Source organism: Panthera leo, chromosome C1 (genome assembly GCF_018350215.1).
Source record: "Panthera leo isolate Ple1 chromosome C1, P.leo_Ple1_pat1.1, whole genome shotgun sequence".
Classification (NCBI taxonomy): domain Eukaryota; kingdom Metazoa; phylum Chordata; class Mammalia; order Carnivora; family Felidae; genus Panthera; species Panthera leo.
Window position 1 is genome coordinate 95,400,917 of NC_056686.1, and position 22,688 is coordinate 95,423,604.

Consider the following 22,688-nt stretch of genomic DNA (forward strand, 5'->3'; position numbering starts at 1 on the left):
CGTCCCACCTCCAGAAGGTTCAAATGGAGGAGGTCGAAGATCAAGGTTATTCCAGGTTCAAATGTTCCACTGCACTATGCCTGCCACTGTGTAGCCACAGAGATGGGAAGAGGAGAGTTTGGGGACCACTCTGGCTAGGATACTCATTCCATGGGCAGGGATCAAGTGTACCCTCTCCCGACTCCCTTTCTCTCATTCTTCTCGAGGAAACAGCATTCCAGAGAGCTCCTAGGGTTGCCCGATAAAATACAGGATGCTACTTTTAATAATCAATGTGGACCGGAGGGCTCGTCAGGATGTCCAGGGCTTGGGCCATCACTATTTCTTCATCACTGTTGCATAGAGATAAGTGCAATTCATGCTGCAGCTCCCAGGCCTTCATGTGCCCCCCAGGCACAGTCCTGGAACCCACGGGCACAGCTGCCATGACACCACTCCTTCTTTCCACCCAAAATGGAGCAGAGTCCATGTCTGGAGAAACTGGCCTAACTGTTCTTCTGTCTCTTTTCTTGACCTATCTGTTCTTCTATCACGTCTACACCATGAAAGTAGGGAAGGAGGGGCTGGGTTTCTTTGGGTCCCATCACTGCTATCGATTCTCTGCCCTGCCTTCAGCAGTCCTGTGCCTACGGTCTGGACTCCTGGTGTTCCAGCTGTCAGCTTTAATCATCAGCAAGAGTAAACACAGGCAGATACGGTTTCCAGGATGCTCTGTAAAACTTCTCACACTGAGCTTGAAAAGGAACATTTTTCTGGGATTGACTGGGGACATGTGACTCTACAAGCAACCAGAGTCCAGCTAAGGGAGGATAAGGAAATTACCAGGACAAGGCCAGTGGCAGGGGTGGTGGGGGGGGGGGGAGGTCCTTCCCCTAAAGATGCGATGGAAAGAGGTTTCCTTATGACTTCTTAAGAAGAAGCTCTAGACCTCAGTTTCCAATAGCAGCAACTGATTCCAATTGCAGTGATTGAATGATCCTGTACAAAGAGTATTGATTCAGGAATTGACTCGAGAGTTATAGATCTACCTAGAAGGACTTCTCCAGTGATTTGTCTCTGTCCTTGGCTTTGTCCTATAAAACATCTACTTCAACAGCTTGAATAGAAACATGTCAAGTTTACAGAGAACCCAAAACACTGACGAACCAGGGGAAAAACCTGAACTAGCTGGGTAACCTTGGGCAATCTGCTTAACCATTCTGAGCTGCAGTTTCTGCATCTGTAAAATAAATAATAAATCCCACCTCTGTAGAGTGTTCTGGGGATTAACTGAGATGCCCTATGCAAAGTACCTATCCCAATGTTTGGCACAAAGAACACACCGGTAAGTAATAATTCCCTTCCCTCGGTTTTGTCATCTGTGAAATGGGCATGATAAAAGTATAAATGTCATCAGAAACTGAAACCCAATTCACTTTGGAAAGAAGACTTAGTTGCTGGATAACGACCACAGGCTACAACAATAGACCAAAATCAAGAAAATGAACATTAATAAGCCGTGCAATTAAAAACTAATAACGGCACAGAGAATACAAGCTTGATAACAATTCCAATGAAAAAGACCCGAGAGTTTTAATTAGTCACAAGCTCAGTTTGAAAGCAGAGTGGGACACGTTTACCATGAGAAGCTTATGCAATCATAGGTTACATAATAATAATAATTAACATATACTGAACACTTAACTACATCCCAAGTGATAGTCTAAGTATTGTTCTTTACTCCTTTAATGCCCTCAACAACACTATGAACTGCTACACTTATCACTAGTTTATAGATGACAAAACTGAAACAGAGAGAGGTTAAGTACATTGTCTATCGTCACATTAATTTGTTAATAGCAAAGCTGGGACAGAAATAGCAGAACTGGGCACAGTTCAGACCACATCTGAAGTTACTGGGTTAGTTCTGGGTACCGCATCACATACAGCCACATTGTCCCTGCCCTGATGTACCCCAGCCTTCAACTGTTCTGTGCCATCAGGTCAGGGGGTGGGGGAGAGGTCAGGGGTCACATAGCTTGGAATTAAGCCACTCACCCGGGCCCAGGCTGTAAAGGCAAAGCCATTGCATCAAGGTACCCACATTGCTCTTTAAGATCATGTCGCTGCCTATCAGACAAGGGACTTCGCGCCTCAAGATAGGGCCTTGGGTGCCCTATTGCCCCTGAATTGTCACATTTCTTTCCCCCCTCCTCTTCCTCAGCTTATTCAACTGATCCCCACATGTTAATGCTGTCTGCCCTAAAAACTGCTACAGAAGACTGAGGCAAGCTGGATAATTCTTTGAAATCTCATAACTTCTAAACATTCATGCAAATTTTGTACTCTCTTCCATACTATATCTGGGTTTGTTTTAATGTAAAAATAATATTTTAAGTGACTTACCACTGAGTAAAATTGATGCTCCAGAGTGATGAACCGTGGTTTTCCTGCAGCTTTGTAGAAACCCTAGCACACTGCTACACGTCCCCAGTTTGAAAAGCTCAGAACTGCAGATGCATCTTTCCTAACATGGAAAGATGTCCAGGGCACATCATTAGGTGATAAAAGCAGGTTACCAAACAGAATGCACGGTATGACCCTATTCTTGTACACTGCCTGGAAGGTTACAAGTACACCAGTATGTTAACAGAGGTTTTCTCTGGGCTGTAGGAACATGGGTGATTTTTCTTTTGTTCTTTTTGCTTCTTACGTCATGGAATTATTCTACAATGCACATATGTATTTTTTGTGGGGTGATGTATGGGGTTTTGTGGTGGTGGGCTTTGGGGTGGGGGGGTGGGGATTAGTTTTGCTTTTTAAGATTGACGAGTTTGAGCTGCCTGAATCTTTCAAACACTTGCTCCAGCAGGCTATGCCTTTCAGCCCGTGAGGTCTTTGCCATCGGAAGCAGGGGGGCCGAGCTGCAAAAACTCCGTGCACGTGAATTTAACTTAGGCATCCTCCCTGGCACCTCACCTTGTCACTCCATTGACTTCATCAGCTGTGACCTCAAATATCTGAGATGCTCCTATAAACCCCTGTTGCCTGTGAAGTTTGCTGTGGGGCAATCCCCAACCCTGCTTAATCATTCAGCGAAAGTTTTCTGCATCCTGCCCACATCCTCCCAGCAACCAACTCCAGGTGGGACCACGGTCTTGCCTCTCAACCTCAGCCTTAATGCCATAGACCCAGGAGGGAAGCCTCCCACACTGGGCTGGTCCCCACACTGCGCACGCTCCCTATGTCTTGTCACAGCTCACTGCTCGTTTGGAACGTATGGCTTGACTCCCTTCTTCCCTAGAGGTTGCCCCACCTCAAGCTCAGTTCCCCAGTCTTCTCTCTCTACCTGGTTCTAAGGTCTCAGTCAGGTCCCCTTCCTACCTCACCCGTGATACCTTTAATCGTGATTATTTGTTGCACAATTATTATGCGGCAAGCGCGTGCTAAATATTTTATATCCATTGTCTTTCAATTTTCATAATAATCCTTTAAGGTAACTTTCATAGTCCCCATTTCACAGGTAAAGAAACTAAGGCTCAGGGAGATGGAGTGAGGCTTAAGATCTAAGCTAGGCTCACCTGGGTAATGTTTGAGGTTGTTCATGAGGCTGCAGTCAGATGGTGGCTAGGGATAAAGTCATCTCAACGACTTCTTCCTGACATGCACGTGTCCAGTGGTCGACGCTGGCTATAGGTTTGGACTGGGCCATCAGCCAAAACACCTGCATGCAGTCTCTCCATATGGTTTCTCCACTCGGGTCAGTTTGGGCTTCTTCAGTTAGAGAATATGACTGAAATCCAAAGACAGCAAGATGAATTTTTAGGACCTAGCCCCTGAAGTCACACAGCATCACTTCTGCCATCTTGTATTGGTCATGACAGTCACAAAGCTCTGTCCAGTTTCAAGCGGAAAGAACATAGACCCCACCACTCAATGGAAAGTGTCGTCGCACTGCAGGAAGAACACGTGGATGGGATACATTGTGGCAACCACGTTTGGAAACTGTAATCTGCCACAATCACATCACTGGTACATTGGACACAGCCAGTATCTGAACCCAGATCTGCCTCACTGCAAAGCCTGTGCTGTTAAACCATGGTAATACACTGCTAAGAGAGATTCATAATGCCTAAAGCTCTGAGCCTGCGACACAGAATATAACACATCATGACAACATTACCCAGCAAGCATGTCCAGAAGAGGGAGGCCAAGATGTTGAGATGCCCAGAAACAATGTCATATGATTTAACAAACGGTTGAGAATATTTAGCCCAAAGAAGACAAAACTGAGAAATGAAATGACAGCTTTCTCAAATATGCATATTTTTAAATTTTCTTAATGTTTACTTATTTTTGAGAGAGAGAGAGAGAGAGAGAGACAGAATCCAAAGCAGGCTCCAGGCTCTGAGCTGTCAGCACAGAGCCCGACACGGGGCTTGAACCCATAAACCATGAGATCATGACCTGAGCTGAAGTTGGACAGTTAACCACCCAGGTGCCCCAGCTTTCTCAAATATATTAAAGGCAAACATGTGCAAGAGGAAAGACAGATTGTGCATTGCATCCCCAGAGATGAAAGAGACAGATAGGCAGATCCAGCCCATCACGGCAGTTCGGTGCAGAAGGCAGAGCACTGAGCTTGAATGTAAACAAACCAAGTTTACCTCCCAGCTGTACCTCTTACGCAAATCACTTATCCTTTCTAGGCCTCATTTTCTACATCTGTAAAATAGAGATAATAAAGCCTGATCTCCAGGATTTCTGTAAAACTTAGGGATGATACATGCATAGCAATCTGACATATAGGATGCACTCAATAAATGACAGCTGCTATTATTGTTATCATTATTATTTGCTGCTGTTGTGGTTGTTCATTAGAGCTATTCAGCAGTGGGGTGGGCTGCCTGGCAAAAACACAAGGTGCCCTGAAAGGATGCCTATACTTAGCAAGGAGAAGTATCTAGATGAAACGATGGACTGAAAACCAGGAAGTTCTTGGCCCTTGCCCACCCCGGGCCACCAGAGATGAAAGCCAACCCAGGGAGACCCCATTGTCCCTTGGATGGACTTAGCCTTGGGACCTGCTGGGAGTGGGACAGCACTGGCTAGGAAAGAACGAAAGGAAACAGGAAGGCATGAGGCTGAGATGGCAGCACTGGGTCTCTGGGGAGGTGTGGGAAGGCAGCAGAGGTCTTTGGGCAAAGACCGTGATTAGAATCATAAAGATGTTGGTGGGGTTCTGGAAGCATCCATCTAGGCAGGTTTCCTGGGGGCAGCCTCCAATCCTGAGTGGAAGGCCATGGTTAGACTGAGTTAGGGCTGGGCCCCAGACAAGAAAGGTGACTCCAACAAGCACTGGTTACAAATCAGGAAACCAATTCCCAAATCAGATCTTATAGCCTCGCAAACAATATAGGGGCAGGAGGGAAGGGAAGCAAGGAAGGAGTGGGGGAGGGAGGAGGTACTCGATCCCAATGAACATCTTGTACAGTAGCCGCTATGTGCCAGAGGTAACTTCACATTTTATGACTCATTTAATCATCACCATGATCCCCTAAGGTGTCTGTTATTATTGTCCCCATCTTACAGGGGAGGAGAGTGAGGTATAGAGAGGCTAAGGTGCTTGCTCAAGTTCCTAGAGCTAGAAGTTGCCAGAGTCAGGTCTGACCTCAGGAAGTCTGGTTCCAGTGGTGTGATCTCTACCACTCTGCTCTCCCGTCTCTGTAGGTGCTAGCCAGATGCATACACCACTTCATTTCGTTTTATTTTTAAGGGTAGTTATTGCTGTTCCTATTTTCAGAGGGCCATGGACGCTCAGAGGAAGAGAAGCTTCCTTGATATGAAACAGCTCGTAGAGAACTGAAGCAGGACATTGACACAGGTCTATCAGCTCTTGCAATCACAACCAGGCACAAGGACACAGGACCCAACAGAAGATGTTAGCTACCAGCTTAGAGCAGCAGGACCAAGTGATTCCATTTGCTACAGCCAGAGGCCATGAGCCAAAGGTATCCGGGCCTGCCTTGGGCTGAGTGGGCCCACGGGATGGACAGCTGGTCAAATCTCAGGGTCATGGCAGGGTCTTGGTGATTTAACAGGGACAATACCCCCAGGACAGGACACCTGTTCCCTCCCCCAACCCGCCCCCAACCTCCCCAACAGATGCAGCCGTGCTTGGGCTTGCGGTATCACAGTGATAAATTCCACTCTCTGATGGCAAAACTCCCGGGCCCCATCCCTGTCTGCCTGTTAAGCTGCAAGACCTTTCCCTGTGTCACCAGGGAAAACCTCGGAGAAAAGGAAAAAGACTGGGTTTCCAGAACATTAAACTCCCATTGCCACTACTGCCTGCCAATCTCCCTGCTAATCACTTAGAGCCAATGCACCTTGGAGGAAGGGGCAGTGGGGGCTGCTCACTGCAGCCCTGCCTACTGACAATCCTTGTCTTTTCAGCAGGAAGGGACCTTGGAAGGTCAACTTGTCCCTTCTCCTGCCCTGGCTCAGACTCACTTCATGCAGAGAAAGAAAGCTGGTCGAGCCAAAGGGACAGGTCTCCCTCCACATTTTGTGACAAAAATATCAACCAGAGTTTATCCAGGAGCCAACAAATATTTAGTGAGCACTTTCCATGTGCCAGACGCTGGGCTGATTAAATAGGGCTCCAGCCCTCTGTCTACAAAGCTTCTAATCAGGGGCTTGAGCAACAAGGACCAAGGAAAGGAGTGTTCTTCAGATTTCGGGATAGAAATGCTGAAAATTTCTCTCCTCCACCCCTACTCCATCGTCTCCACCAGCACCCCACAAAGCACACATTCTTCCTGCCTTCTTTTCTGGCTTGACTGGACTAGGAAATACTTTCATGCGAAGCATCAGACTTTTCCAACACAAAGGTTCAATGGAGTTTTGCCGGCGGCGGGCCATAATAAAAAGATGACTGAATTGAGCATGCATTTGAGAGACGGGGTCACAGTATGAACGTGGAAGAGTCTCTCTCAGCCCCAGTGATTCTCACATGCGTTATCTGTAAAACGGGATTAAGTTTACCACCCACTTCATAAATGGTTCATCCCATTGCAATCTCGTTAAATAAACCCAGCTCCCCATGCTGATATATGATAAGAGTGTATGATATATATGATATCATATATGATAAGAGTACATTTTAGGGGCGCCTGGGTGGCTCAGGTTAAGCATCCAACTCTTGATTTCAGCTCAGGTCGTGATCTCACAGCTCAAGGGATCGAGCCCCACATCAGGTTCTATGCTGATAGCTTGGAGACTGCTTGGGATTCTCTCTTTCCCTCTCTCTCTCTGCTCTCCCCTGCTTGCTCTCTGTCTCTCTCTCAAAATAAATAAATAAAGTTTTAAAAAAGAGTACATTTTAGAAAAAATACACATAAAGCAGTGACTCTAGGGTGTGGGGAAATGGACCCTTTTATACACGGCTGGTAGAAGTATAAATTGGTGCAACTTTTTGCATGGGGGACAGGAGGAGAAATTGGCAATAAGTTACAAGGAAAACTCACTGTACTCACCCTTTTCCTCAAAAATCTTCTTTCCAGAAATTTACTTAAGGTGTATTAAAAGAGATACGTTAGACCAATGGTCATCACAACATCACTTATAATTATGCCAAAAGCTATGTATAATTTAACGTTTAACATATGATATTTAACATTTTAGAGAACTGCCCATAATAAAAAAAAATCACAGCCGAATATCCAACACCTATCTTAAGAAATAGAATACTCATGCTGTACACCTGAAACTAATGTAACACTGTGTGTCAACAATACTAAAAAAACAGTGTGTTGAAATAAATATACATAGTATTCTTAACTGCTCCCCCCCAAAAAATAGGATATTCACTACAACTTCAGAATCTCCTGCATGCCCTATCCGATCCCACTACCCCAAATTTTGTACTAATCATTCTTTTCCTTTCCTTCATAATTTTACCACACATCTATGTATCTCAAAAAAAAAAAAAGAAAGAAAATTTTTCATTTTTCCTATATTTCCTAACGTTTATTTTTGAGTCAGAGAGAGACAGAGTGCAAGCAGGGGGAGGGACAGAGAGAGAGGGAGACACAGAATCCAAAGCAGGCTCCAGGCTCTGAGCAGTCAGCACAGAGCCAGACATGGGGCTTGAACTCACAAACCTCAAGATCACGACCTGAGCCAAAGTCAGACACTTAACTGACTGAGCCACCCAGGCACCCCTCATTTTTCCTATTTTTGATCTCTATCTAAATGTGGTCAATTTGTCCATGATTTTAGATCTAACTTGCTTTTTCACCCCACAAGTTAGATGATGATGATTATTATATATAATCAATATTTATTTATACACTTACCATTTTCTTTTGTCACCTTTCATTCTTGTACTTCAAACATCTGGGGAGTGTTTTTCTTCTTCCTGGTATATATCTTAGTTCCTTTAGTGAGTGTGTCTTGGGAGTCAATTGTATCACTTTTGTTTTTAAAACATTTTTTAATTGTCTTTATTTTGCCTTCATGTTTAAGAGATCATTTTAATGAAAGTAGAATTCTACATAATATTTTCACTTAGCACTTCAAAACTATTATTCCATAGTCTTCTGACTTCTGTAGATGTGTTGAAAAATAAGCTGTGGGCCAAATGCTCATTGCTTTGTAAGTAATCTATATTTTCTCTCTATTTTTAGGATCCTCTCTTTGTCTTCAGTATTCTTCTACTTTTCTACAAAATGCGGGCCTCTTTTCCTTTATCCAGTTTTGGATTCACTAGGCTTGTTGAAAATTGGGACTAGAGTCTCTCATCAAGACTGGAAACTTTTCAGTCTTTATCTTTCTTATTACTTCCATTCTCTCTGCCATTCTTTGGGATTTCAATTATATGTAGGTTGTATCTCCTCACTCTGTCCTTTATATCTCCTATCTCTTTCATCTCTTTGTCTTTCTATTGTATTCTAGATCATTCTTCAGCAATACTTCCAGACCACTAAGTCTTTCTTCAGCTGTGTCTAATTTATTATCACATCCATCCAGTTGCTCATTTCAATGATTAGATATTTTTATTTTCTAGAAGTATTTGTTTCTCTTTTACATCTGATTAGGTTATTCTGATAGCCTTTTGTTCCCTCATTATACTTCCAATACTGTTTTATTTTGTAAAAAAAATTAAACATATTTCTTTCATATTCCATATTGAGTAAGTACAGGTCATTATAGTCTCCGAAGCATTTGTTATTTATATTGAGTCTCTTTCATGGTAGTTCATTTCCTCATGTGTTTGTTGAATGTTGATTATGAAGCCCATGTCCCTTGGAACTTTGTCTATGGAATTCTTGGTGGCCAAGTTTTTTTTTAAATATGTTCTTTCCAAGCCCTGGGTATCTCACCAATCCAGAACACTTCAAATTTTCAGCTTGGGGTTTTGGATGAATTTGGCTTTCTCCAAGAAAACATTCGTCTTTATGTTTTTTCTTCCTTTCCATTAAAGTCAAGGATAACAAGCAAGTTTCTTCATCAACTATCTTCTTCTGTGGAATGTGTTTTTTGTAGTTCACCTACTGGGATTTTCACCCTCTGGGATCCCAGTTTTGTGTAAGAATCCAGCCTGCTTGGGCTCTGAGCTCTATCTCCCATTTATCTTGTATATGACCCATATTACTTATTAAACCCCAAATAATCTCTAAGAAAATGACTAGCTGTATACATACATCACTCTTTTAGATTCATGGGGTTTGGTTTTGTTGGGTTGGTTTTTTGGGTTTGGTTTTTTTTTTTTTTTTTTTTGGTTTTTTGGTTTTTATCCCTAAGACATTCCCTTTATTTTGTGCCAACTCAGCCATACATTTATGCATTTTTAAAGGGGGAGGAAATATATATATATTCCATCACTTGGGGCATACTGTCCCTGGAGGAGTTTCATGGAACATCTAGTCCGTTATGTTTGATGAAAAGATAAGTATAATTATATTTATTGGCAAAGGAAAACGTCAACATAAGGAGTGAGTATAAAAAATTAAGTTACATAACAGTGTTCTCTCTGGATCATGGGTTGTTGGGTGATGCTTGCTTTATCTTTTGTGCATTTTCCATATTGTTTTAATATTTTTGCAACAGGAATTTATTATTTTAACAAAAATAGTTGTCTGCATTCTACTCACACTATCATGCAGATATGCAAACATTTGTGGCTTCTTTATTTCTCCATAACATGCTTAGCTATGCTTCTGGAGACTCCACCCTAGTGGGAAGAGTTGAACTAAGGAACAGGAATTCAGTGGACCAGACCCAGTACATGGGTCTCCCCAGATTTGCTTGGCCCTATTTGCCTCTTTCATCCAGCTACATGCTCAATAGATAGTCCCAGCCACAGCTACCACTGCCTCATCTCCTAACTCTCAGCCTTCTCCAAAGTGAGAGCTTCTGCAGATGCTCCAGTGTGCCTACCATGGCAGGAGCCACAGCAACTCCAGTGCCCAGGTCTGATTCAATAAGACCTATGAAGATTCTTATTCCTCTTACCACTTCCAGAGACTCAGATAAAGGGTATGTTTTTATTTATTGCTTTGTAACAAATTACTTCAAAACTAGGGACTTAGAGCAACAAATATGTATTATCTCACAGTTTTTGTGGGTTAAGAACCTGGAGTGGCTTAGCTGGGGGGGGTCTAGCAATGGTCTCTCCTGAAATGGCAGTTAAGATGTTGACAGGAATTTCAGTACTGAAGGCTTCACCGCACTTCAGTTTCATGTTGTAAATTGGAGATCCACTTCCAGGATGGCTCACTCCTGTGACTATTGGAAAGAGGCTTTAGATCCTCACCAAGTAGGCCTCTCCAATGGACTACTTGAATATACTCACAACATGGAAGCTGGCTTCTCCCAAAGCAAGTAATTTAAGAGCAAGAAGGAAGACACGATATCTGTTATGACCTACTCTCTGAAATCACACATTGTTATTTTCACTTTATTCCATTTGCTAGAAGTAAGTCACCAAGACCAGCCCTCACTCATATGGAGAGGAATTAGGCTCTACTTCCTAAGGAGAGTATGAAAGCATTTGTGGACATATTTTTTGACTGCCACAAAGGGCCACATCATAGGCATGGGATCTCCTACTTCTTCAGAATCTTCCTAGAGGGACCAGAGAGCACAACCTCATAGTGCAGTAGAGGGAAATGTTGACCATTTAAAGATAGGAAAAAGTTAAAAACAGCAAATAAATGGGGGCGCCTGGGTGGCTTGCTCAGTTAAGCGTCCGACTTCGGCTCAGGTCACGATCTCATGGTCTGTGGGTTCGAGCCCCGCGTCGGGCTCTGTGCTGACAGCTCAGAGCCTGGAACCTGTTTCAGATTCTGTGTCTCCCTCTCTCTCTGCCCCTCCCCTGTTCATGCTCTGTCTCTCTCTGTCTCAAAAATAAATAAACGTTAAAAAAATTTTTTTTAATAAAAAAAAAATAGCAAATAAATGCAAATCATCCACGGACTATTTTGAGGTGTGGTGGTTTATCGTGGCCCATCTGGAAGAAGGCCCATGTGTCTGAACAATCAAAAGGGATTTCTTGTGAAGCTGTGGCTAGCTCAGCAATGCCTTCTCTCCTTCCCCATGTCACTTTCTTTTTTTCCCTTATTTTTGCTACCCTGGGACTGAGGGCAGTAAAACTTTGGCATATAAGTTTTGTCTCAAATTCTGTGTTCTAGAAACTTGGGTTGAAAGAAAGAGTTCATCTTGGAAATTACTGGCGCTGACATAAACATCCCTTTGGATGGCTCAATCTCTTTATACTTTCAGACTTTCAGATTTTCAGACTTTCAGATTTTCAGATTTTCTCCTCCAACCACCCTGACTCTTCCTTAACGGTAGTTGGGTAGATGGTGGATTTACTTGATCTTGTACTAATGAGAGAGGAGAACTAACCTCTAATCAAACTAACCTCTGCCACTGGGCTTGTCATCTGGTCTGGCTCCTATGCTTGGCCACAACTGATCCTGACTGGCTTGTCATCCAGGTAGACACACTAACACCCTCGACTAAAGATCACAGTTCTGGTCCTATTCCTCCAGTTGCAAAGTCCCCTGCTCTGTGAAGTCTTCATTTCAACCCCAGTCCTCTGCTCAACTACAAATTCTCTCGGCATCTCAACCAGGGCACATAAGAGCTTCCAAGTTCTGCGGCCCAACAGCCCAGGCCATGGAGAACGGAAGGACTACTTTAGTCTCATCTAATGCCCACCTCCCTTCACCTTAACTCCTGTGCCGTATGGAGGGGAATACAAAGCTGGAGACATTAAATGCCATGTTCTTGATTCATTCATACCCCTGGAATGTTTTGACCACGTCCAGTATTTTGGCCCAGGGGAGTTGGAAATGAGGACACTGGATTCTGACTCTCTTGTCCCTCCTCCATCTTTCCCTTCTTCTTCCATACCCCTTCAGCTTCCTAAGTGACTTCCATAACACCAGAGTCTGAACCAACTCTACCCTATTGTTTATAAGAAAATTCTATGATCATATTCTATGACCAGGGAGGGCAATGAATTCAAAAATGTATCTTCCTTCTCTATGAAACCTTACCTTCAAGAGTGTTTGGTCCTAATGGACTTCGAAACAGGAAGTTGTCTCTGAGATTTAAAGCTGAACAATGACTTCTTTGTTCTAGGCGGTTCTTGCCCTTCTTAAAGCACTAAAATGTTTTGCTTTCGTGGGTGGAGAGCTTCAGGAAAACAGAAGTTTCAGGATATGGGTATACATTCAAAATACATGTTAACCATGTGATCTATCCCCTTGAAACAATTACTTTCTCAAAAAGTACCATCACTGTCATTGACCCATTACTGAGCCCACCTCCAGCTTGCCTATTTCTTTCCTCCTCCAGATCCCAGTACCAAATACTCAACTTCCCTTTCTATAGATAGCTCACTTGGGACTCATTTTCCTGGCTTTTAACTCAGGAGTCCTTCCAGGGTGTGAGTTCTTCTACTTACCCTCCTGACCAAAGTAAGAAAGAGCTCTCTCCAGCCCCATTTCCTCACCTCACAGCTAGGAAAGAGAGCTAAAACACGGGGATGTGTTAAGACATGAAAAGATGGACGTGAAGCCACTTTGCGAACCATAAAGTGCTGTACAAATATCAAGTATTGTCTCATGAAAGATGCCTTCCCTAACAGCTGAGAATGATACTTCTCTTAATGTTGCCTCTACAGATACCTGTGTCTTGAATGGTAACATTTGTCCCCAGGGGCCAGGAAGGATAAAGTCAGTATCAGGAGGGAGGCTCTTTAAGTCTCTGGGAAAATAAGGATATGAGAGGGAGCACCTGTGGGAAGTCATCTGTGGATCCACTTTGTCTGCTTGGAGAATCACTGGCTTCAGGCATCTGCTGGTGGGGCCAGCATAGAGGACCCAGCTTAGGGAAGGCATCAGGGATGTCCAAATCATGATATTGAGATGGTGGCAAACCAGACTTTCAGGCAAGCCACTTCTGTGGCCATGGACAGAGATCCACCCAGACCGCTATCAAATTCACTCTGCTGGGTAAAATAGAAGCTGATTTATGTCTTCAGCAGGTATGCCAGAGAAAATTCAAATTGATCAAAAATTAAATATTCATAGGACATTATTCATTAAGATTCATCTCACCGAGTGGATGAAATGAGGCAAGGGAAGAAATTAGCTTGCTTGAGAGTGTCAAAGTAATTATGTGATTAAATTGCAATTTATAATTTCTCCTTCAAAAAAAGCATTACTTCCTGATTTGTGTTTTCTCCTCCTTACTGTGCCCCCTTGTTGTCTAGGCCTGAGCCAAGGGCGCTCAGGGTTCATCGGAAATGGGAAAGCTCCAAACACAGTGCCTGGTCTCACTGTCTACATCCTTTCCCCCACCCACTACTAACTCCAAGGGCGGCCTTTCCACCTGGCCTCGGGGGTTTTCCCCTCTTAATGTGGAGAACAGGGCCTCCAGAAGCAAGTGGCAACCTCCCTCGAGAAGAACAGACAAATCCTCACAGAGACACTCAGATGGATGGCAGCCTCAGGCCACTACCTCTCCTTCCTCAATGAGGGGGAAAAAAACGTACAAAGTACAATTTCCCCTGTGGATCACCAGTCATCTCGACAAGGCATACCTGGATGGCCTCTTAGGAAGTCCCCTTCTGGCAGTCATCCATATTCTTCCAGAGAAGGGAGGCATCCTTCTCATACTCTTGGTTCCCCCTCCTGAACTTGATGTGAACCTATACAGAGCCTCCCTGAGACAAAGTCAGGGTCAGGTAATGATTCATGAAGTTCACCCACTGAGACTCCATCACTGAAGTTCAACAAGCCAGTTCCCCAACTCCTGCCAACAAAGGTCTCTAGGGAAAGTAGACATCGGAGTTCGAGGACCCAACATGTTCGAGAATGAGAGAGTAGAGGTCCGCTTGGGTAGCCTACCTCCTTTACCAGGTGGATCCTTCCTACCACACTGTCCCTTCTGGTGACTCCCAAATTAGGCTAAGCCTGAATCCAGTGACAAGGGACACTCCAGAGCCCTACCACACCGAGGCCAAGGTGGCTTTAGTTTTCCAGCTATGCTCTCCAGAGCCCTGAGGGTCCTGGGGATGCTGCCGGCCATGTGGGCAGGAGGGCAGGGGCTGCTAGAGGCCACAAACCCCATTGGGGTGCTCTGCTACTTCTTCAGGTGACTTCATTTCAAGAAAGCGTTTTGCTGCTAAAAATAATCTTAGAGCCACTGAATTAGACGACCTCTCATAAGCCCCTTCCAGCCCAGAAGCCTCTGATTCTCTGACTTTAGTGGTACAGAAACAAGATGTGCTCTGAGCTAGACAAAGCCTCTATTTTCTCTTCTTACCTCTCACTTTAAGAAGAAATGCAGTCTGTCTATCTGTTTGTCTTTCTAGAATCCAAAGTCTAGCTAAGATGATATATATGGGTCTGGAGGCAAATGGATAACTGTGTTTATCTTGCCCTGTTTCTCTGTCTACACTTCCATCTTGGCCTCTCTCTGTCTCTATAACTCTCTGTGTCTCTCTCTTGCTACTGCCCAATGAAGATTTAGCGGCTGGCTCCAGCAGCTGAGAAGGGCACTATTAATTCCAAGCTTGTTTCCAAACACCACGGAGGCCTGCCCGGGTTAATTAGTTGTGCAGGCTTTTCTTCAAGTGAGCGAGCCGGTAGGGTGTTTTACAGCTCTGTCACTGCGGTTATTTGTTCGTTTTCTGTTGTATTTGGAAATACACTTATCTGACAATAAATAACGTCCACGGTGACTAGGGCCGATAAAGGCAGTGAGCAGCCCCTCAAGGGGCTTGGGGGTCACGGTCAGAAGGCTTCAAGGCCCACCTAGTTCCCCTACACCAAGAGGCACTTCCAGGCCCTGGGAGAGGCAGGAGGATGTGGGTGAGGCCAGTGCGAGGAGGCTAGAAGAGACGGGAGCAAAGGGACAGGAGCTTGAGGGTCCCAGGCGAAGGACACTGGGTATGAACCTGTGCCATGATAGAACAGACACAGAAGATTTGGTTCCAGGTCCCAGGCCCCATGCATACAAGCTGCATAACCTCACACAAGCATCTCGCCTCTGTGCCTCAGTTTCCTCACCCATAAAAAGAGAATGGTGAGGGGCACCTGGGTGGCTCAGTCAGTTAAGTGTTCAACTCTCGATTTCAGTTCAGGTTATGATCTCACAGTTCGTGAGTTCGAGCCCCACATCAGGCTCTGCTCTGACAGCACAGAACCTGCTTGGGATTCTCTCTCTCCCTCTCTCTCTCTGCCCCTCCCCCACTTGCACCCACAAGCTCGCTCGCGCGCTCTCTCTCTCTCTCTCTCTCTCTCTCAAAGTAAATAAAAATAAACTTTAAAAAAAAAGAGAACGATGATAACACCTTTCTACTCAGAGCAGTTACAAGCACCCAGGAGACAATGGAAGTAAATGTACCACACAAACAATAGAGATTTTCATTTTCCAGACGGAAAGAAGTGCTCAGGTAGACTATCCTGGATATGCGGCCCAGACCTCAGGTCTCCCTGGGAAAAAATTAGTCCAAACAAAATCATTATGGGAAGTACTTCACACTGATCTGCAAGTACTCACTTAGGGCTCTGGGGGTGAGGAAGTCGGAGGGGGCAGACGGACCACAGGATCAAACCAAGTAGGCAGAACGGAATACCGGTAGAGGATCTGAGCTTGGGATTTAGACTGCTTGTTTATATCATTTGTGGCTATAAATGTTAGAGAAGCTACTTCACGCTTTTATCCCTGCTGAGTGTTCTCATCTGTAAAATGGGCATAATAATAGCACCTAGCTCCCTGGATTGGGGCATGAGGACCGGATGAGATGAGGACTGGATGAGATGACGTGCTTAGGACAGTAGATGGCATGTGGCAAGAGTTCAATAAACACCAGCTACCCTTGTAACACATAAAAACTGGTCAAGACATGAATTAAACCTCACTTGCTCTCATGTGTGTGAACTAACCACACACGAAGAGCCTGAGAGCTGAGCTGGGGAGGGGGGGGGGGAGGGCGCAGTAAAGGAGAATTTCAGTCTGATGGGATGTAATCAAGGAATCCTTCCAGGAGGGAAGAACAACTTCAACATGGTGTAGAGGACAAGAGACAAGGTATTCTCATATACTGCTGAGCAAATCCTTGCGTGTTTTCCCATTATAGACTTGAAGCCAAAGCCTAAAGATCAGGAGAGGAGCTGGTCATCCCCCCAAGAGCTACCACCAAGTCACCAGCAGATGGACACAGCCACCTCCACGCAGAGCATATGGAGGCAGGAAACCTTGGAATCAACCAGAGCCTAGCCCACCTCCAGTCAGGGCATGAAAAGGACTGATAGGAGGGGAGATGGTAAGGCAGGCCTGTCCTCTCCCCCCACCATGGAGAAGAAATGGGGTGCTTTTCCACCCTGATGCAAAGGAAAAGAGAATGTATGAACCCCATGATGCCTCACAGGCACAGATCATTGTCTCGAAAGCCTAGGACTACAGCTGACCGGCCTGTTTGTTCCACACCCCCACAGTGGGAATGAAAAGCAGACTGTTTGGCATCTCTACCTGAGATCTAGAATTATATTCGAATGCAAAGACTTGGACCCTTTGCAGGCCTGGAGATTCTGAAAGCAAGAGACCCACGGCAGTACCCCACCCAGCAGGGCTTGAAGGGGCTTGGTGCAGCATGACCGGGAAGATGGGGGGTAGCTCTCCCATCCCAGGTCTGTGTGACCCTTGAAGGCCACAATCACTCCAGCAGGCCCTGTGGCTCCATGTGGAGATGCACAGAAATCAGCTCAAGGGCAGGAGCCAAAGATTTGCCCAGGTTGCTGCTGAATTCACAGTTGGATGCGTAAGCCAGAGAATGGAGTCACTGGAAGACTGTAGCTCTGGTGAGGCCAAAGGGAGGTACAGCTGGGAGACTGTGGCGTCAGGGGGGAAAGGTCGTCCTCAGTGATGGAGGGGACCAGGCGAACTCTCCAGCATAACAAAACCAGAAAGAACCAGGAAGAGGTAAAGGACATGAGACACCTCCCCCATCCCCATAAGTCATACAAAGAAGTCTCTTCCTCCCATCCATCCTCTCAGCCTCAAACTGAGATGCTAAGGCCTCCAAGAGGAGGTGAATGGGGTGCCTTCAAGCCAGTCCTCGGTTCCCTTCCGCTGCCCCAAATGGCCAGAGCCCAGCACTAGCTAATGCTGGAGGGGAGGGGAGGGGAGGAGAAGAGCTTTGAATCAAGTTTGTAATGTAAGTTTTAAAAATGTAAAAGATTGAGTCTTAATTACCGGAACGAGGCTGTTGTAGTAACCGAAAGTGGCTGGAAAGTTATGGAACCAGACCAAGACGTCGTTAAGGGAGCTGCTCCCCAGCAGGAAAGAGAGATCTGGCACAGTGTAGCCGGGGGCAGTTACTGGAAGAAATAAAACTGCTCTGTTTATACACCAAAGAGTTGAGACTCCCCAGTAAATTGGGCCCAGTTACAGGCATACAGAAAGTAACTGGACCATGGAAACCTGCATCCCAATAGTCAGAGCACCCCAAAGAAGGATAGTGAACTGGACAGACCAAACCTTTCTCCTTCTCATTCAGGCACTGCCTCACCTCCCAGGTGGAGACATTAAGTGATGGAGGAGGGATCTGTCCTCAGGCTTTTAACGAGGCACTTAGAAAGAGGAACACGATGGTTTCCGCTTACAGGAATCCTCAGTGAAACGCACTCACAGGCAGCTGGTGCAATGTGCTCGCTTCTGGTGCATTCCAGGAAGCATTACCCCGCCTCATACCAACATCATCCAGTGGTCCCCGCATGGGAGGGCCAAACAACCATGGAGGTCTTTGAGTTTCCAGGCTGCGAAAGGCTGGAGAGGAACAAGTTGGGCCCTGGGACACAGAGGCAGCACACCCAGAGGGTCAGGAAACTGCCATAGGGGCTTGATCCCCTAGTGGAAAGTGAGAAAAAAACTAAGTTTATAAAGAGCAGGGTGGGAACTGGCTCGTGGAACAAGATGTTCCCTTGGCTAGTTTCCACCCAGGGGAAAGGGAGAAACCTTATTGAGTGCCTGTACTATATTAGGCACTACGTTCACCCTCACATCACTTAATCCTCCCACAACCCCGTAGGGAAGGCCCTTTCTCCATCTTGCAGATGAGGAAACTTGAGTCAGAGTAGTTGCCTCTGGTCACACATCGCTGGGATTTGAACCTCAGATCTGTCTGTATGGCATACATGGATATTTACTGCTTATATCACCCTTTCAATAAAGGACTCGTTACCCTGCCACCAAAAGTGTTGGTTCTCGTTGCCTCCAGCAATTAGTTCCTTCAGGGACCCCTCAGCTTTTGAGTCACAGTTACTCTTTTCAGGGATGGTCCCAGCCAATGGCTGAGCAAGATGGTGGTACACAGGTCCAGCCCTTTTCTACCAGCGCGGAGCTGCTCTAACGAGCAGTGCTGCCCCAGAGCGCCCCCCTGGGACTGGCAGAGGTTTTAGCAGGTCCTCATGATGGGCTGAGACCTCCTTCCAGCCAATCCTGCATCCTGCCTTTTCCTTTCACAGATGTTAATTCCCTTCTGTACTCTTAATTTCACTCAGTGTCTGGTTCCCAGAGAACCCAGCTGGGATGCTCAATCTGACTCAGGCTCTTGCTCATCCTGACCCTTTATCCTCACTCTTAGTCACCCCTAAGGCAACACCCCTGCCCAGACAGTAACTTCCTATTGGCAGCTATGTCTCCATCCCTTCTGGAGGAAAGCTACTAAAGTCTCATGATTAGAGGAGTTCCTGAACAACCCAGTGTCCTGGACTAAGGTGTTCAATGCTCAAGGTCAGTGGCTATCATTCAACCATACTTTGAAGTCTAAAGTCCAAGTAAGCAGTCACCCTCACTGTCTCCCTTTCCCCCATGTCAATTCCACCCTTTAAATGGCCATAACATGAAATTGAGATTTAGGGTTTTAGAATATGTTGTCCTTAATGAGAATACTTTATGATTTGTGTGTTTTGCTTAAAAGGAGATGCATACAGGCGGCCTGGGTGGCTCAGTCGGTTAGGCATCCGACTTCAGCTCAGGTCATGATCTCACAGTTTGTGAGTTTGAGCCCCACGTCGGGCTCTGTGCTGACAGCTCAGAGGCTGGATCCTGCTTTGGATTCTCTGTCTCCTTCTCTCTCTGCCCCTACCCAACTTGTGCTCTGTCTCTCTCCATCTCTCAAAAAATAAATAAATGTAAAAAAAAAAAATGCATACAAGTAAAATAAAGAAAATATATATCAATTGTACTTCATCAAAACTAAAAACTTTGAACCATATCCCCAGCAAAATATTAGCAAATCGAATCCAACAATGTGTAAAAAAATATATACACCACGACCAAGTGGGATTTATCTCAGGTATACAAGCATGGTTCAACATTTAAAAATCAATTAAGGTAATCCATTACATTAACAGGCTAAAAAAGAAAAATCACATCATATCAATATATACAGAAAAAGCATTTGACAAATCCAACACCAACTCATAATGAAAACGCTTAGTAAGCTAGGACGAGAGGGGAATTTTCTCAACTTGATAAAGAATATTTTTTAAAAAAAACAGGGTGCCTGGCTGGCTCAGTCAGTGGAGCATGTGACTCTTGATCTCAGGGTTGTGAGCTCGAGCCCCATGTTTGGTATAAAGATTACTTAAAAAAATTTTTTTAATCTTTTAAAAAGAAAAAAATAGCTACAAATCTACTGCTAATATCATACTTAGTAGGGAATACTCGAACCTTCCCCACTAGGTGAAAAGACAATCCAATAAGAGACTAGTATCCAGAATATTTAAAGAACTGTTACAACTCAACAATAAAAAAACAATAACCCAATTAAAAATGGGAAAAGAATCTGAATAGACATTTCTCCAAAGAAAAAAATATACTCAATATATACATGAAAAGATGTTCAACTTCATTACTCATTAAGAAAATACAAATCAAAACCAAAATGGCATACTAGGATGTCATATCCCATCAGGATGACTATATCTAAAAAAAAGAAAAAGAAGAACATGAGGGGCACTCAGTCAGTTAAGCATATGGCTCTTGGTTTCGGCTCAGGTCATGGTCTCATGGTTCCTAGGATCAAGCCCCATGTCAGTCTCTGCACTGATAGCACAGAGCCTGCTTGGGATTCTCTTCCTCTCCTTCTCTGCCCCTCCCCCACTCACATGAGTGCTCTCTCTCTCTCTCAAAACAAATAAATAAACTTAAAAAAAAAGGAACATGAACAATAACAAGTATTGGAGAGGATGTGGAGAAATTGGAACTCTCATGCATTGATGATACGAGTGTAAAATAGTGCAGCTGCCTTGGAAAACATTCCAGCAGTTCCTCAGGAAGTTTAAACACAGAGTTACCATATGACCCGGAAATGCCACCCCTTGGTTATACATCCAAAAGAACCTAAAACATATGTCCATACAAAACCTCATACACAAATGTTCATACGAACATTATTCATAAGAGTCAATAAGTGGAAAGAATCCAAACATCCATCAATTCGTGAATACATAAACTAAATACAGTATATCTATACAACAGGATATTATTCAGCCATAAAATGGGTTAAAGTACTTATATATGCTACCACCTGGACAACCTTGAAAGCATTATGGTAAATGAAGAAGTCTAACACAGAGGGCCACATATTGTGTGATTCGGTGTATATGAAATGTCCAGAATAGACAAATCCATAGATATAGAAAGTAGATTAGCAGTTGCCAGGGTCTGGGAGGAGGGAGAAATGGGGAATGACTGCTTCATGGGTACAAGGTTTTTTGAGGGGGTGATGTAAATGTTCTGGAATTAGATAGTGGTGATGGTTGCATAACTTTGTGAATATTCTAAAAACCACTGAAATGTGCACTTTTAAAGAGTAGGCGAGCTATATCTCAATAAAAAAAAAAACCTAAAAGTTCTAAGAGAAAACATAAAAGACTTTCCTGAACTTGGGTTAAGCAAATATTTCTCAGACGTGGCACTAAACGCACAGTCCATACAAGAAAACAAGTTGATAAATTGAATTTCATCAAAATTAACATTTTGCTCTATGAAAGACACTGCTAAGAGAATAAAATAGCAAGCCATATACTTGGAGAAACTCTTTGTAAAAAAACATATATCTGATAAAAGGTTTGTGTCCGGAATACACAACAGATCTAGAAACTCAACAATGCAAACAACCAGTTTTTTAAATGGGTTAATGATTCGAGCTGACACTTCAACAAAGAAAACAGTTGGAAAATAAATACTACATGAGAAGATGCTCAATATAATTAGTCATCAAAGAAATGCAAATTTAAAACCACAGTGAGGTACCACTAAAAGTCTATTAAAATGTCTAAAATTCAAAGATGGCCATACAAGTGTTGGCGAGGACATGGAACAACTGAACCTTCCATGGTTCAACCATTTAGAAAAACTGGCAGGTTTGTTTTTTTTAAGTAAACCTATTTCCTGCCATATTCCAAGATATTTACCCAAATGAAAAGACAGAACAAGTCCATAAAAGACTTGTATAAGAATGCTTATAGCAACTTTACTTGTAATAGCCCCAAACTGAAACAACCCACACGCCCATTATTAGCAGCATGGAGAAACAAATGGTGGTACATCCATACAATGGAGTATTACTCAACAGTAAAAAGGAATGAACTACTATACGTACAACAAGATGGATGAATCTCAAAATAATTATGCTAGGTGAAAGAAAGTGGAAGAATTATGTGTAAAAAAAAAAGAGTACATTTTGTATGATCCCATTATATAAAATTTTAGAAAATGCAAACCAATCTATAGTGGCAGGGAACAGATCCGTGGTCTCAAGAGTTAAAGAGTGAAGAGGCAAGAAAGGGTGGGAAGGAGGGAGTACAAAGGATCACAGGGAACTTCTGGGGGTGACAGGTATGTTCGCTATCTCAATTGTGGCAACAGCTTCATAAATATGTTTAAAACTCATAAAATTTGTGAACTTAATTATGTGCTGTTTATTGTATGCCAATTATACCTCAATAAAGCTTGAGAGAGAGAGAGAACACTCAAGAGGGAAGATATAACTTTTTTTTTTTTTAATATATGAAATTTACTGTCAAATTGGTTTCCATACAACACCCAGTGCTCATCCCAAAAGGTGCCCTCCTCAATACCCATCACCTACCCTGCCCTCCCTCCCACCCTGCCCT

General features: G+C 44.1%; 1 long non-coding RNA gene across 16 annotated transcripts in view; it reads right to left on the minus strand.

The window, feature by feature from the left end:
• The window catches only part of LOC122228408, a 45,607-nt gene that overhangs the window by 19,291 nt on the left and 3,628 nt on the right, over positions 1-22,688 (minus strand). For 15 of the 16 annotated variants that reach the window (XR_006206573.1, XR_006206565.1, XR_006206564.1 and 12 more), the window contains 2 exons: positions 3,561-3,772; positions 2,386-2,506 (listed from right to left, as the gene is read on the minus strand). This is a non-coding gene — a long non-coding RNA (uncharacterized LOC122228408). Of the gene's footprint in view, positions 1-2,385; positions 2,507-3,560; positions 3,773-12,548; positions 12,688-13,290; positions 13,505-22,688 lie in introns of all 16 variants that reach the window. The other variant, XR_006206562.1, reaches the window with a different exon arrangement.